The 16,857-nt window shown below is 42.3% G+C and overlaps 2 long non-coding RNA genes across 2 annotated transcripts; both read right to left on the bottom strand.

Moving 5' to 3' along the window:
* Window positions 1–11,953: 11,953 nt before the first annotated feature.
* Window positions 11,954–15,000, bottom strand: LOC139146346 (uncharacterized). Its single transcript, XR_011555115.1, has 3 exons — window positions 14,876–15,000; window positions 13,962–14,159; window positions 11,954–12,043 (listed from the first exon to the last, which is right to left on the bottom strand). It is a non-coding gene; the product is annotated as an uncharacterized lncRNA (long non-coding RNA).
* LOC139146345 (uncharacterized) lies at window positions 12,703–13,673 on the bottom strand. The gene is made up of 2 exons (XR_011555114.1): window positions 13,393–13,673; window positions 12,703–12,813 (listed from the first exon to the last, which is right to left on the bottom strand). It is a non-coding gene; the product is annotated as an uncharacterized lncRNA (long non-coding RNA).
* Window positions 15,001–16,857: the final 1,857 nt, after the last annotated feature.

Raw genomic sequence — 16,857 nt, 5'->3', positions numbered from 1 at the left:
CCAATGGTGAACCCCTGAGTTGACGTCTGAGCTCGAAGCCCAACTAGCAAAAATCGACGACCGCATCAAGTGGCTTCATGGCGAGAACCAGAGAGTTCATGAAAGAATGGCTCTAACAAGACCATTGAAAGAAGTTCTCAAGGATCCAGATCTGGATCTGAAAACAAAGTTGACAGAGCTGTTCAAACGGAAAGGGCTCACCATCGGAGCACTGCTAATCATCACAGGACTGGCGATCTCAGCACTTGCTTTCGGTCTACAAAAAGTTGGCGGTCCACGAGGTGCAAAGGGGGTAGCCCAGGTGATGGCCCCATGGGGAAAAGCATACGATATGGCAGAAGTGGTCAAACAACTAGGCTAGTGGCTAGAGGGACTGGCTGCAAAAACTGCTGTAGCTATCCCAAGATTGATTGGCAACATTGTCAGTTTCATCCCAAAAACTGCTGGCACTGTGGCGGGCTTTATGGATGAACAGCTATGGATTTTCATGATGGCACTTTTATTCTACATAGTGAATAGGCTGAGAGCGTAGGATGATGATGTTTGGTAAAGAGAATATCCCGCAATTTCTTCAGAAACACAGAAAAGTCTTGGCTTCTGCATTGATCTCGAATGGTACAGACAGCGAGTTGTCATCGAGGTCATCCAGACAATCACTGGGTGGCAAGGAAATGAGAACGATACAAACTGCACTACATCCAGTACAAGCAGCTGCTCACATAAATAAGACAGAGAGTGGCTTGCTGAACCAGCGAGCGATGCAGGACGACCAAAACTTGGCCATTATCAAGGAAATCGTCTCAGAGGCATTCGAGATTCAGAAGGGAGAGAGCTTTACCATGCCTGAAGAGGTATATGCTGAAGCAGGGGCTCAACAGCTATACTGAAGAAGAGTAGCCAGCGGCTGCCCAAGTTGAAAAATACGCTAAAAGATATATAGGCAGGATGGCCGCTACCCGGACAGTTTCAAGCTCAACAAGGATCTGCGCCCAGTGGTCCTGGCAGTAGATGAGGTGCAGGGAGTGCCTGTTGGTGATCTCAAGGCACTAAAGACGGGACTCAAAATCTATGTGACCAGAACAGAAAAATTTGTCATCCAACCCACAGACATATTCAAAAACAATATCCTTACCAAAGGACTGCAAAGGAGGCAAAGGCTTGGTTGGCTGACTCTCACATCCAGTACTTACCCCAGCAGTTAAATTTTGCTGTTTGGTGCGCCATGATCAGTTGTGGCATAACATTTCAAGACCACTTGTTGGCTTTCACCCTGCCCCCTCAGATCAGATCCCTTCTCTATTTCCATGAGTATTTTGCCACCAGGCACGTTCTCCATGAGATCGGGTACAAGATAGAGGCTACCGGTGGCCTTGGCAATGGCTACACACATGTCACCCACAGCGCCCCCTTGCTGAGCAAAGGCATAAAGTTCATTGGCCAGGACTTTTTCATCAGCCCCAACAGCAAATATTTCTACACCAAGGACTTGTTCAGCTGTAATCACAAACATACGAGGCCAGACAGCGAGAGGGCCCACTACTATTTCTTCAGAAATGACGGGGCAGAAGGACAGTACAACTGGTATGTCCCTGACGGTGATGGTGGGGGTGCGGGCAGTGGATAGACACAGGCAGGCATGGTGAGAATGAAGGAAAGCATCAAGGCTATACTTACTACATTCTGGGGACCCAAGCCAGCATCAGGAGCACCGTCGTTGGCAGGGCGTGAGGCAAAGAACAGGCAGAAGAGCTGGTGTTCGCCTTTAAGATGAAATCACCAACCTGAACATAGTCGCCAGCTACCGAAAGTGGAAAAACATGATTGAGGCCACCAAAGTGAAGCTGGACATGATGGTTTCGCCAGCTATGCTGCTGATGCCAAGCAATATGCTGATAATCACTGGAAGTATCACAGTGTACAACAACGAGCTGCAGTACGCCACTGCCGAAATGAGCTTTGGCAACAATGAAAGCCCTTCTCTGGCACACCACCCCTAACTCCTGCCCCAACACTTGCAGGCAAGGGGTCATTATAGGGTGATGGACAAAGACAGGCTCATTGCATACTTGGAGGACATACTTGTTGAGTTAGAGAAATCATACAAGTTGGCGTACTGGCTCAAGGGTGGCGTATACGTGGCCAGGGGGTGTTGGCCACCAGTCTTCTCCTTATCTATGTCCCAGCTGTGGTGCTCGCATCAGCAGCCTTTGAAGGACTTGTGGGCATGCCGACGGTCGCTCTTCTGATCTCTCCGGCCTTCAATTCCAGCGTAAGCAAGAACATCATCATGAATCTCGTTTCTTTGGCTAGTAAGGGTCTGGGCTGCTTTCTGCTGATCTGACTGCTGATTACCTTGTCCAGAGTGAGATTATAAGTTGGGGGCGGCTTGGCTTACAATTTGGGATGCGTTCTCGCTGTTGTCAGTGCAGGACTGATCATGGACAAAAATGTCGACATGAAAACAGGGGGCCAAAAGAATCCAGGTAATAACATAGCGGAGATTGCCTCGCCAGAGGGAATGCATGCAGTGGAGGCTATTGATTCACATGCAGTGCAGACCACAAAAACACTGGCAGTGGTGCCTACGGACACAGTAAAGATGAAGAAGATTATGCTTCCAAAGAAAATGAAGAGCCCTGGTCGAGTGGAATGAGGGAAGAAGTTGGCCACAATCAGCCATTGGAAAAGCAAGAAAAAGCAGAGAAAGCAACCCATACGGTTGGTGTGGCTTCTCTAGAGAGTAGTCCTGAGGCACTGGAGGCCACATGCTCTAAGACTTCGTACAACTATTAACTCGTAGGGGTTGCTGGGCTTGCTTTGACTGCCCTGGGCTTGTATGACTCAAAATGTAAGCACTTTTGTCTTTCAGCCCACCCATCAGCTGTGGCACAGGCAGTGGACCACAGAGGGCCCTGCTCCCTCTCCTCCTCCTCCTCCTCTTCTACTGCTCCATTGCATTCTCTTTACAAAATGGAATAATTATGCACGCGCCTTTCGATTTTATATTTACTAATTATGGCACCTGGTGGACACCAAGACCTTTTATTACCAACTTTGTACGAAGGGCTTTGCTGGCAGGGCTGACCATTGTCTACTCGATGGCCAGAAAAATGCTGAAGACAGAGATTGCTACCCTTGTAAAACCACCTTGAACAGAGTCCTCAGGCATGTGGGAGCTGTGGCAGCGGTTGCAAAAAGATATGTGCTTGAGCAAAAAAACATCCTGAAAGACCCCACTCTTTAAGCGCAAAGCATGGCAGCGGCAGTTGGGATGACAGTTGTCGGGTGATTCTCAATGCGACTGCCTTCACTGGTGGCAATGTGTTTGCCAAGAAACTTTTTGGCCAGGGAGAAGCCCTCAAAGTAGAGAGGGAAAGGTATGACAGAGTGTTGAAGAAATTCAATTGATACAGATATGATTATATAGCACAGACACAGTAGATCTAAACCTGGACAAGACAGACACAGGGCAAAGAAATCGAGGCGGAGAGAGAGCTGTTTTTTACGCTTGAGGACTTGCTGTTCTTTTTGCAAGAGATGGGGGCGTGGCCCCTCTTATGGCTGATGAGCCCAAGTTTCAAGAGTACTACACGCCAACCACTGAACAGAAAAAATGGAATTGATCTATGTCGCGACAGGCCTTGTTTGGCAGCCTCATGGTGTTTCTCCTTTGATTGGGGCAAGTCACTTGCTGCTGGACTTGCCTCAGACTTGCTCTTTGACTTGCCGTATTTCTCTATGTCTCTCAAGTGCAAGACACTTGCAGTCAATTGTGTGTGAGATGGCGGCTGGCTTGTTGTCTTTGAAGACATTCACCATGACTTGCTGTATTTTGAAAGGCTGTCTTCAGGCCACTTGCTGCTGACTTGCAGCCGACTTGCTGCTGGACTTGCCTATTTCTCTATATCTCTCAGAAGCAGACACTTGCAGATGGCTGTGTGAGATGGTAGCAAGTGTTAGGAAGAAAAAAATAGACAATGCATGTCAGCTTCATTCAGCCTCTGCCAAGACCCACGGAGATCCACACACCCTCCCCAGATGCTGCCTCCCTCCCTTACTCTCTGGACTTGCAGAGGGTACATTGCCTGCAATGGGCCGTTTCTTAACTCCAACACAAAGATGAAGATCCTCCATATCTTGCTGGCAGAAGTGGTTGGATGCCCATGACGGACGTGGGAGGAAAGCCTGTCATACTCGAGAACACTGGCACCCACAATGTCTTGATCCTCTTGGACCACACAGTACGGTGATCCTCTGCATCTACTGTGTTGTTTGTGGCTGGATAGCCGAGTTGCACAAGCCTGCCCTTGGGAGTTACCTATAGCTCTACCATCTCTCTATTAGACTGAACAGTATAGTAGCTGTCGTAGGTGCAGCGCAGCCTTTTAAGGGTGCCCTCAATTTTTGAGGGTCTGATTGGCCGCAGCCACCTTTTTGGGGGCAGCTGCTTGGTCAGCTCTCATGTTACCATGGGCAAGGGTGTCAACCCCATTTTTGGTGATCCAGTGCTTGCTGTCAAAGTGGGAACAGAGAAACCTTGTTCAAGAGCTGTCCATAGATATGTAATGCAGCATGTCCATGCCGTGGCAGAAACTTTCCCGCTGAAGAGGGCCTCTTTGAACAGCTCGAAGTGGATGAGCTGCATCAGCACTTTTTTCATGCCCTTGGCCTTCTTGATGACTGCTCCCCAGCCTCTTGGATTGAATACATCTTGGGACGCAGGCCCACATACTTGGCAATATGGCACCCGGCGCACTCGCCAAGTACCTTCTGGTTCTCTTGGCTGTAGAGGAAGTGATCATGTGGGTAGTTCGACGTGTCATAAAGGGGACAATGCCTGGCCATTTCCTGGTAGACGTCCTTTGTTCCGGACCTCGTGAAGGAGCGAGACAGTATCTGTGTAGAGCAGCTGTAAGTGTTCCCTGCTTTCATCTGGTTGTAGAAGAAGTCGTACATGTGGAGCTTCAAGAGGTCCAGGATGCTAATGCACACATACACGGTGCAGTTTAGGACAAGCCGGCACTTGTGAAGCTGGACTACTGCAAGGTCGCAGTGAAGACGTTGGCCCATGCAGAGGCAGGGCTGGCCAGCAAGTGCCAAATCTTGTCCTCCTCATGGGCACGCACAAGCTGCACATCGACCTGCTTGTGGAGGTTCTCCTGGTTTTTCCCGAAGACAGAGTTGTTCATCAGCTTGTAGAGGTCCTTTTAAATGGAGGTGGCTGCCCGCTTCCAGACCTCTGTGTTAAGCCAGATGTACGGCTTCATCTATGGGGCTCTGCAAGAACTTCAGGGCACGGTGGATCTTCTTCAGCCACAGCCCCTGGGAGAGGTTCAGCTGCAGGCTGCGGTAGTGGAGGATGTAGTGCTCCTTGCAGCAGAGGTTGGGACCAGCTTTTCAACCTCAGAGGGCACTTGCCTTCCTCCCAAGAACCCTGCTGGTGCTGATAGTCACGCTTCCTGAACCACCATGCACTCTGGGGCCAGAGGGTAATCATTGTGAGCCTGGTGCAGCTTGACAGGATACTCGAGTTCTATTTCAAGGATGAAGCCTTCAGGAGCGCCCTCTGGGTGGGTGGCAATAGTTGCCTCGAGCATTCTGCAGTCATTCACCCATTGGAAACCCCTGTGGGCAGCAACTTGCTCATCCCCTAGCTGTAGATGTTGTTGGCGTCCCGGTAGAGCATATAGCTGTTGGGCTTGGCCTGGGTCATATCCATCCACTGCAGGGTTGTTGGCCTTTACATATGTTCTCAATACCATCGTGTTCCCTCCTGGCAGCACCAGGGGGATCTTGTTGCTCGTTATTTTAGGACCCCATTTTAGACCTTATGACCTTTGATCCAGGTCAAAAGTCATAGTGTCAAAATTTTCAAAATGTTACAGGTTAGAAAGCAAGCGTTTGCATAACCAGGTTACCAGCAAAGCCTACCGCTATATTGCATTTAGGCCTATGTTGTTGCTGACCAAGCAATGATTTCAAAAAGACATTTCTGGAAATTTAAAAAATTGGGTAAAGGAAATGTGTATCACCCTCACCAAATTTCGGTCCAGCTTCTAAAAATTATCAGTTATCTGCAGTTACAGTTCGACTAGTGTTATTTTAAATTCTGAACCACAGGCAGCCTTGCCGTTTGTCAGTAATGAGGCTATGGTCGACCTGTCATGGTAAATACCAGGAGTAGTGAAGCCACTTTGTTTGGATATTTTCTATTGGGCAAAAATCCTCAATATATGGAGTTCTTACCGATCAGTGATGGTCTTTTTAAACCAAGTCAATATTTACTTTGGCTAAAGCCAGGGGGGGCTCTTTCGTGGTTCTCCTGCCAGAGAAAAAGATATCAATGATATCAAAAGATATCAAAAAGCCTTGCTGTTCGTCCATAATGTGGCTACGGTCAACCTGTCATGATAATTACCAGGAGTAGTGAAGCCACTTTGTTTGGATATTTTGTATTTGACAAAAATCTTCAATATTTGGAGTTTTGACTGATGAGTGACAGTCTTTTAAAACCAAGTCGATACCTACTTTGGCTAAAGCCAGGGAGCTCTTTCATGGTTCTCCTGCCACAGAAAAGGATGTCAATGTTTGATGCTTATTGAGTGCAGCTGAGAGCCCTGTTAGCAAGACGAGAACATAATTTAGATTTGTTCTTGTGTGGCACTCAAAAATCGCCCCCATTTTAGACCCTGGTTTACAGTTGAATTGATACCCCCATTTAAGACCAAGTGGCTGAAATACCCTTCCCATCGGGCAGCATGTATACATATTTGCAAACAATGGAAGAGGTGCTCGTCGTAGTCGGTTAGCAGATCTAGCATGACCCCTGGGCTGGGTTCAGGCCATACTGGTGCAGGCTTGTCTTTGGAAGCTCTCAAATACGTTTGTCAGGAGAAGGATGTCTGTGCAGTTGTACAGGTCATGGTAGTCCCCCGGGATACAGCAGCCAAAGGTCTCTCAGACTTCTTTTGTGCTGGCGTAGTCGCTCTCTTTGATTCCTGAGCCAGAAAGTTTGCTGTGGAAGGCCTCTTTTGGCGGGAGCTGGGGCTCAGTGAATTGCTCCCAGTGTCCATGTACTTGTAAGGGTAGACACCTTTGGGGCACAAGAGGGAGCAATGCTCTTAGCAAGGCTCGTATTTTGCTGTTATGCAGAAGGCCTTGGGTGGGTTGTCTGCCACAAGCTTGTCTAAGGAGGTCAACAAAAACTGGGCGCTGTCAATGAACCTCAGCTGTCCAACTGAGAATGAGATATATTTTTCTGTGTTAAGGGGGATGGATGTGATCCTGCCCTGTACTTCCGAGATGTCCTGCATCAGGAGATGGAGTCATAGCCCCTCCCCCGGTTATGGAAGACGACTGGTATGGTTGTGGTTTTTGGGCTCAGCTGCAGCTTGAGGTTGCAAGCATTTTTTGTTATCCCCAGGTACTGCCCCGTGACATGGCAGTGGTCACAGACAGTCTAAAGCGAGAGGCTTCTGGCATATGTGGCAGGTTGTGGCAGAGCGATGGGCCTTGCAGTCCTCTAGAGTCATTAAAATGTCTTTTGGGGTGGCCAGGATTTCCTTGATCCGGGGTGGGCAGCTGCTTGTGGTGGTTCTGGAAGCCAAGCTTGTTTTTGCCCTCTTTTGGCATCTCAACCCTCACGGCCGTCTTCCTGATCCCGTGACATTAAGGCTCGAGGGCCTCTAGCAGGTCCTGCCTGGTGTACCCATGGAGGCAGCGTACACAGAAGTGTTTGTGCCCCTTGAGCTTTGTCTGGTTGTACAGCTGCCGTTGAAGTCTGTTACCATTGCTTAGTGGAATTTCCCAGCCGCTTCGATCAACAGCATGTTGATCCGGGGCTGTGAAGGACAATAATGCCTTTGTTCCAGCCAAAGACATTTATGTCCTCCAAATTCAAAAAAATATGTTGTTGATACTGATAAGGTCTTTCTCAGTACAAAAAACTTTAGAATTAGTAGCATTCTCGACAAAATATGCAGAATTATATCCAAATGCTACATATTACAATGCTTGATTGATTATTTTTTTCAAGCTTTCTTTCAATTCATCATGTGGTTTTGTGGTATATAAATTATAATGTGGGAAAAATGTTATCAGCCATAGCTAATGTGTATACTTATGAGTAATATATAATTTGGGAATTTGTTCTCAAATATAAAATTCAAATTCAGTCGAAGGCTAGGAAGCGCCATAATTTGGCCAAAGCGGCAACTCTTTCTTCCAAACTATCATATTCTGTTTCTTCTGCCTCATCATCTAGCTTTGTTTTCTTCTGCCAAGCTTTCACTTTTTCACTGTCATACCCACACCCCCTACACAAAACAGCTGGTTCTGAATGCCCGCATTTCAGGCAGACTTTCGTGCCACACCTTTTGGAGCCTAGCGCAGGGGACTGCTACAAACTCGTACATGCAGCTCCAGCTGCACAGCTGTCAACAGCCAATCAGCAGCCTCTTGCATACGTCTTTGCCTTACCCAATAAGGTATACCTTTCGTCAATCATATATCTAATGGTAAAAATTATTCTGCGACTTAAAAGAGCTATGAGCTCCAAAAGGGCTTTGGGAGTAGGGCTATCTCGAGGGGTCTGACCCCCCCTCCCTTATAACCCAAATGGTGTTGGAATCCCTCCTGTGTGAAATGGACTTAAAGAGGGAGGATGTTCTCATAATTGGTCCCTGAGTTGAGTTAATTAACTTTTTCTTTGTCCCCTTTTTAGCGAGAGTTGCGTGTTGGGTCTCACCCGGCAGTCAGTGAACCCTCCTTGGTGAAATGGAGGATTAGAGATGGGGTGTTCTCACAATTGCGCCAGGACCCCAACTTGTATACTACTTACGAAAAATTACCTTGTGTCTATTGCTCTCGACTTTGTCCGGCAAAAAATATTTCGAATATTAGTATCTGTTATACATTGGTAAAATATAATAAACATTGCAGGTCTGAATGATGATATTAAACTTGTCGATACAAACGATTAGAGAAGGAATCATTAAAAACATTAATGGAGAGCAAATTTGTTGCAGAAATGGGGGAAGATAGAAAAGCAATTAAGAAGTTGAACTTTGGATGTTATATGCTGTTCACAAAATATGCTTTTGAAATTTACAATAATTAAGTTTAAGTTTCCGAAAGACACCAACAAAAAGCATGTTATGCATCTTTTGTTCTCAATCCCAAGGACGAAAATTAATTTGAATTCTATGCTCTAATATACATTATGGAAGGATTCATGATTACCATTTGTTTTGAACGATGATCATTACATTGTATGCACATGTACAATTTAAGAACCATGTAAAAGCAATTATTATGAATAATCATGCAAAATGGTATCGCTCGTAAAAAAAAATTGGTTTTAAACATTGCATATTGACAGTATTTGATGATTGCCAGAGAAGTTGGACCACTGTGCAGCGTTTTGGAAGCTTTCAGCTAATTGGTTAACTTTAAATTGTTGCTTTTCATAGAATTTTTCCAATCGAACGACTCGGCAGCTCAATAGTCCCAGTTTCAGACTACTTAGGTTGCATTAGATACGGCAATCCATCAGATATAATCCTTTAAGACACCTTTGACATGTGAGATGCTTCCCCGTGAAGACTGAAGAGACTGCAACAAAGTCACTCATGAGCAAGGCTAGGAAATGAGGAAGAAGGTGATGTTAATCTGTGTTTTATTTTTTCAGCTTGACTTTTACAAGAAGACAAAAAAAAGAACATCGCACTGAACTGGTAAATTACGAGCTATTCTTTGCTTATTATTGCAAGAACTGAAACCTGAAATGATTATTTATTATCATATTATAGCTTTGTCGATTCCAGTGAATCTTGTGACGTCATACTCCTGATTATTACTGAAAATGTATTCATTATCAGCATTGCGGCCCCACAGCGAGCAAGTTTTTTTTGTTTGAAAACGAAAATAGGGACTGCGCATTTAAAAGGAGGGAAAATATCGGATAAACAATGTAATACAAAACGATAAATCTTGACAATGGTTCACAATATCAATAATAATACTTACTGTACGATTTAATCAATTTTTGAGTCCTCACGCATGCACTTGTCGTCTGTCTGGCTCGCGCTCAGCATGCAGTCCCCGTCCGATACGCTGGTTGTACTACTACGTTTGTTTACAACATGGTTCGCTTCGTTGCCGTATAGGTGAAACAGAACTCAGTACGTTTGCAAACTCCTAGATGATACTGGGTTTGACACATGGCATATTATGTACGTCAGTGGCCATGTAAACGATGCAAGCGTGAAAGGCTACTCGAACCAGCCGTAAACGGGCCAACAACGGCAGCTTGCTGTCATCAACCTTGACCGGAAGTGTCTACGGAAATTACTACGGAGCCATTCAAAGTCTCGGTCCAAGGTCAGCTACTACCAACAATCATGACGACCGTGGACTCTCCGTTGATCTAACATCTCGGCCACCTAATTCTGATGCACTGACTGTAATCGGAGACAACTTTCATTCATCGTTTTTTTCTCCATGTCTGTGATTTTACCTTGCCTTGTTCTCGATATCGCGACGGTACCGAAACCCTCAGTATGTTTGTCAACTGTACCTTTCAAGCACCCGTTTACGTCACGTTTTCCGTTCGCCGAAATAAAATAGCTCTTCTCAAGAAGCCATCGAAAATTAAATTTATATGGGCAGTTATAATGAAATATAAACATTTGAATAACAATGTTGAACTCTGTTGATATCGTTTGCAATGAATGCTGTGTACTACTAGCGACATAATAATGATCGTATATGATCAGCTGATACCATGCAGCTCGCTGATCATGCTGATGTCGATGCATGAACATTCCGTTTTCTTTATGTCTGGCATTTCACCGTGTCGATTTTTTGAATGGCATGATGTTTCAAGTTGATATAGACGGTAGGGATGCAGTTTTTTTTTCATTTCCTTCGAAAATACATCGTTTTTATTTCAAAATCAACCGTGAAAATGCTGGTCATTTTTTGTGCTGAACGTGCGTGTTCAGTGCAGTGCACTGTGCAGTGTGGAGTCAGGGCGCGATCATGCTGGACGACGCTCACTGGCTTCAAACTCAGTTAAAATTTCCTTTTTATTCGTTTTCTACAACTACAAATTCACTGGCATTGCCAAAACTATAAAATAATAGCAATAATGCACCCCTCCCGGCCCATAATGGACTCAAGCAAACTATGCACTCCATAATGTACTCGGCTTCGCTCGTACATAATGTCTTGTAAAGTTTGCTTTCGTCCATAATGGCCCGGGAGGGGTATTACATTAGGCCAAAGTAATTACATTCTTTGTTTTGCGGCCACTCAAAATTGGAAAGGTACGCGTCTAAGCGGCCTGAAAAAACACACACAAGAAAATTAAACCAATATAATTTGATTGCAGCAAATGAAATATTGCAACAAAATTTTTAGTTCAGAAAAGCTAAGCGGGTATGTCCTAAAATTTCCTATTCAAATTTACTGTGTGTTTTTCATGAAAACCTTAAAACATAAGCAGGTGGGGACGCAAAACAAAGAATTTAATTACTTTGGCCTAATTGCTTACATGTACATATATGCCATTATAACGCACTCATACCTAGTACCCCAAGAAATATAGAAAATATATAAAAGACAAATACCAAATAAATCAATTGCTTAGAAAGATTATTGGCATTCAGAGCCCGTTATCGTCAAAATTTGAACTACCTACCATCTGAGAGAGAGAGAGAGAGAGACAGACAAACAGACAGAGACAGAGACAGAGAGGGGGAGAGAGATTACAATTTTAAAGTTACACTCTTGACATGCAATGTGTAAATGAAGGTGTGGCGAATCATAAATTACATATTTGTAGTATTTTTGAAGAGACTGCATGTGTTATTTCAAGGCTAAGCGAATATTGGTTAAAATTGAATGACAAATATACATGAGGTAATGTAATGTAAAGTTAATTTGTATCGTTCGAAAAAATTAGCCACGTGAACTTAAGATTCAACTATAAGGATAAATAATAGATTATAGTAGTTCATAAAATCTTCGATGCTTACGTTTTCTGCCGACATCCGAGATGAAGACAAGAATTGACCGAAATTGGGAAAGACACAAAGACAGAAATGGAAAGAGCTGTTAAAAATGACAACGCATTGCAACATTGGTAATTTCAACTAGTTTCTAAATTTGAGGTATGACTTTGTTCAGGAGAAGGCATATCTAAGACTTGTTTAATTTGAAATCACATTATCTCTGACAAACCAATTTAATCAATACATTCTTTTTGTAAATGTATATACTTTTTGATCACACTATAGGGAAAAATTGCGAGACTAGTGTGAGAAAATGACGCTTCCAGCTTGCAATCAGTGAGAATCTGTTCTTATTCTCACGCTGTCGGTGAGAACATTTAATCTCCACTGGAGATTGGTGAAAAATGCACTCCTTGGCAAAGAATCAAGTGTGAGAACAAATTCTCACCGTATTCTCACCAAGTACAGTGAGCATTGAAATTGCTGATTCTCGCCAATGAACGGCGAGTCTTGATGATTCTCGCCAGTGAATTTCAATTCTCACTGTACTTGGTGATGTTTGGTGTAGCGCGCAAACAAATTCCTTAAGACTCAAAATTATTTGTCTGCAACTACTATGCAATAGTCGTCTACAACTGATATTCCGTAATGCGTTCCCTCTTAAATAAGACGAAGCAAATATCCGATCTAAGTTTCACGTGGTTTATTCGAATATAGGCATGTCTTCCAGACTGAGAACAACAAATTCTCTGAGTAGAATGTTGTACTACAAACGTTGAGAACGTTTGGGAACGATTAACTGAAAACAAATCAAAACAAAAGGATACAGGAAGTGAGAACTAAGCTACGTTCACACTATGACACAGGAAGTAAATACTTTCTTTGACCAGGAAGTAAATACACTCTATGACACAGGAAATTAGAAACAGGAAGTAACTAACAGGAAGTAATACTCCCTCTAAGATGACTCAGGGGTCAAAGGTCATAATAGGTGGGGTGGTCACGTGACCCACCTCAGTAAACGCCCTCTAACGGTGACTGAACGTTTACTTTCGTTGACAAAATCTCATTTGCATAAAAGCAACCCTGACTTAATGAACAATTAGCTGCTTTGAAACAATCACTAACTCAAAGATGCATAAGAATACAATCACTAAAATCTACTTTAACTAAAAGGTCTCAAAAAGTTGTACTATAAACGTAATCAGAGTCGTTGAATGTGTCCATTATAGCATTCATTGTTCGCATACTTCAATAAGGTCCTTGGCCTTTTGTTAGGCACACGTGCTCTTAGAGTCTCACAATGGAATAAGGCTATTCAATGTTCCTTCAAGAATGTCTGCTTTAAAGTCACAAAAGAATCAACTGAATTGCTTACCGATTTTGTGTAGGGTTGTATAAGACTATCGCATCAACAGGTTCAAAGCTGTTTCATCAAAAAGGTCTTTACAAGCAATCTTGGCGAGAACTATAGCCGGTCACTTTCAGAGACATGTCCACTCTCTGAAGGTCTAACTTAAAGTGTCCAGAAGCACGCTTGGGAAAGGTGCATGTGCGCAATGCGTAATACAAAAGATAAACATTGAAGGACGGAAGTTGATGGTGACTCATGACTTTGAATTTGAACTATGGCCAAATAAGGGGATGTTGATTTTGACCGTAACAATGAGAATTTCCATTCTCACCGGTGAGAATTTGTTCTCACACTTTATTCTCGCCAAGGAGTGCATTTCTCACCAATCTCCAGTAGAGATTAAAATTTCTCACCGACAGCGGTGAGAATAAGAACAGATTCTCACTAATTGCGAGAAAGCGTCATTTTCTCGCTCTTGTCTCGCTATTTTTCCCTATAGTGTCACACACTTATCCTTGGAATTACAATACAGAAATGCCAACACACTCTCCCTATTAAACTCTAACTAATCACAAAATTACGCCCAGTCTCACCTTCGAACTGTACCACCTCTAACACTAAATCAGTTCTGTCGATGTCTTCAAGAAGTTCAGATAATTTCTGGGTATTGCTGGAGGAAACAACATGGTGAATTTCTAGTTCCCATAAAAGGTCATGTGTCGTTCCAATGTGAGTTAGATCTTTCCCTTTAAAATAGATTGCACTGGATCTCTTCATTCTTACAAATTCATCTTAAAAGAAAACACAATTGGCAATAACACATTACAATCTAGAGTTAACAATATGGTGAATTTGTAGTCCCTGTAAAAGGTTAAGTGTCATTCCAATATGATTTAGATCTTTCCCTTCAAAATAGATTGTACTGGATTTCTTTATTCTAACAAATTCGTCTTAAAAGAAAACACAATTAGCAGTAACACATTCAATTGAATACAGCTTTAAAAATTAATAATAACAGTAATTAACAGTAATTATTTACAATTTTCGTTTTTACGTTACTTACTAAACAATTGCAAATTGTAAACTAATTCGAAAATAAATGTCAATGAATCTGAGTATTTGCACACAAACCATTCATATTCAGCTATTGAACCAACTTCCGCTTACCTGTCAGCGAACCAACCGTGACATGTTTGTTGATTGATAGTCAAGGATAAATATGGTATTACTGTAAAAAGGTACCATTTACTCAGGGCCCATATTATTTGAAGAAACACAAAACATTGTGAATGTATATAATTTTTTACACCTTAAAATACTATGCTATGTTTGTATAGAACTTCGGACTGCAATACATAATTTATATAAAGAGTTGCTGCAGTAGTGTTTTTCTCTACTTTAAGTTATATTTCATTGCGTTTATTGTTGCCTTGACAAAGCATCACCACTCGCATGAAAAATGTTCACGTTTTTTACATATGGAAGATTTCACGCTAATATGACCCACCTTCTCTAATTTCCGCTGCAAGTTTTTCTTTAAGAGAACACCAGAGTTTTTCTTTTTCCTCTTCAATGGCTCTCAGAGCGCGATCAGACTCATCTGATGCAGTCGATGACGACGTCGCCATCCTTGGACAAATAAATACATGCATAAAGACTGAAACAACAATACATTCTGTTGTTCTTGGAACATTTAAAAAAACATGATTTCAGGGATGACCATGACAGGTAGAGTTTGCAAAAAACTTTCCATTATTATGTCTATTTGTTATTTGCCATTATTATATAAATACACACACTCGAGTAAAGCTACAAAGAACATTCAAAATGCTCATCGCATATGTCAAATAAACTAAATAAAGTCTCAAAGGTAAGAGAGAAGCTTAAGATAGTGCTTAAGGTTCCAAGACAAGAAATTGACCATTTTAAACTAACAATTCTCTAGTGTTTAATAAGCTCAGAACCCCCGTAAATTGTATATTTTCGGAAAGCCTAGATATAGGGAAACATTTTGGTTACCAAAGTGTCACCATTGTTTACACAACTATCACGTGACAGGTAATTTGCATAACCTTTCAAAAATCGGTTTTCCCTATGTTTTGTTTCAATGCTTTGAGATATGTGGCTGAAATTCATGTGAGTGCAAGCTATCCTACAGGTCTTCAAAAAAGTGTCTCAGAATTTTTTTAAACCTTCTTAAACAGTTTTTATGCCAGAAAAACTCCCAGAGCAGTGAGTTTTACCATAGTTGATTCTTTAAAATTGTGCTCCAAAAAACACTAAGCAAGATATAACAAATCATTGACAATGACATAGTCCCCACTTGTAATAGGAGTATTAGTCTTGATGGGCAGGGAAATGTGGTCATTAAGAAGTATCACTGGAGTGTGGCGTTCAGATCTATGGACACATAGGTCTATATCATTGTTCCCAATTTGAAACAAGAGGCATGTCTAAGTTATGGTTCTAAATCGGGAAAAAAGATCAGACCTCCAGCTGTATTGGCCAGCCAAGAAATACATATGCGCATAATAAATGAGGTACAAGATGTGACATCTTAAGGTCTATTATCCTATCAAAATTGAAGCGTAAAGAACTTGTGGTTACTGAGTTATGCATATATAAGTATAATCAAGGTCAAAGGTCATCAAGGTCATGTGACATTTTGAAAAAAAAAAAATGTATTGCTAATTAATCCCTATATGCAAAAATCAAGACCTCAAGCTCTATTGGCTTGCCCAGAATTATATATGCACATAATTAATGAGGTTAACCATGTGTGTTCATAAGGTCTCCAATCCTACTAAATATAAAGGACATAGCACTTGTGGTTACTTATTATTGACATAAACATGTATTTTAGGTAAAAGGTTATCGAGGTCACATGAAATTTGTCAAAAAATTTCTATCCTATAGTTATCCCTATATACCAAAAATCAGACATCTAGCTCTATTGGCTCGCTCAAAGTTAGATATGTGCATAATTAATGAGGTACAATATGTGGCGTCATAAGGTGTCCCATCATACCAAATATGAAGGGTGTAGCACTTGTGGTTACTGAGTTATGGACAAATATGTCATATTTGAGGTCACGTGACATTTTGTCAAAAAAATTGCATTGCTAAGTTATCCCTATATACCAAAATCAGACCTCTAGCTCTATTGGCTCGCTCAAAATTAGATATGCACATAATTAATGAGGTACAATATGTGGCGTCATAAGGTGTCCCATCATACCAAATATGAAGAGTGTAGCACTTGTGGTTACTGAGTTATGGACAAATATGTATATTTGAGGTCAAAGGTCATTGAGGTCATGTGACATTTTGTCAAAAAAATTGTATTGCAAAGTTATCCCTATATACCAAAAATCAGACCTCTAGCTCTATTGGCTCGCTCAAAATTAGATATGCACATAATTAATGAGGTACAATATGTGGCGTCATAAGGTGTCCCATCATACTATATATGAAAGGTTTAGCACTTGT

The sequence above is a fragment of the Ptychodera flava genome, chromosome 12 (genome assembly GCF_041260155.1).
Source record: "Ptychodera flava strain L36383 chromosome 12, AS_Pfla_20210202, whole genome shotgun sequence".
NCBI classification, from domain to species: Eukaryota; Metazoa; Hemichordata; class Enteropneusta; family Ptychoderidae; genus Ptychodera; species Ptychodera flava.
This window is presented reverse-complemented; position numbering and strand designations above follow the sequence as displayed.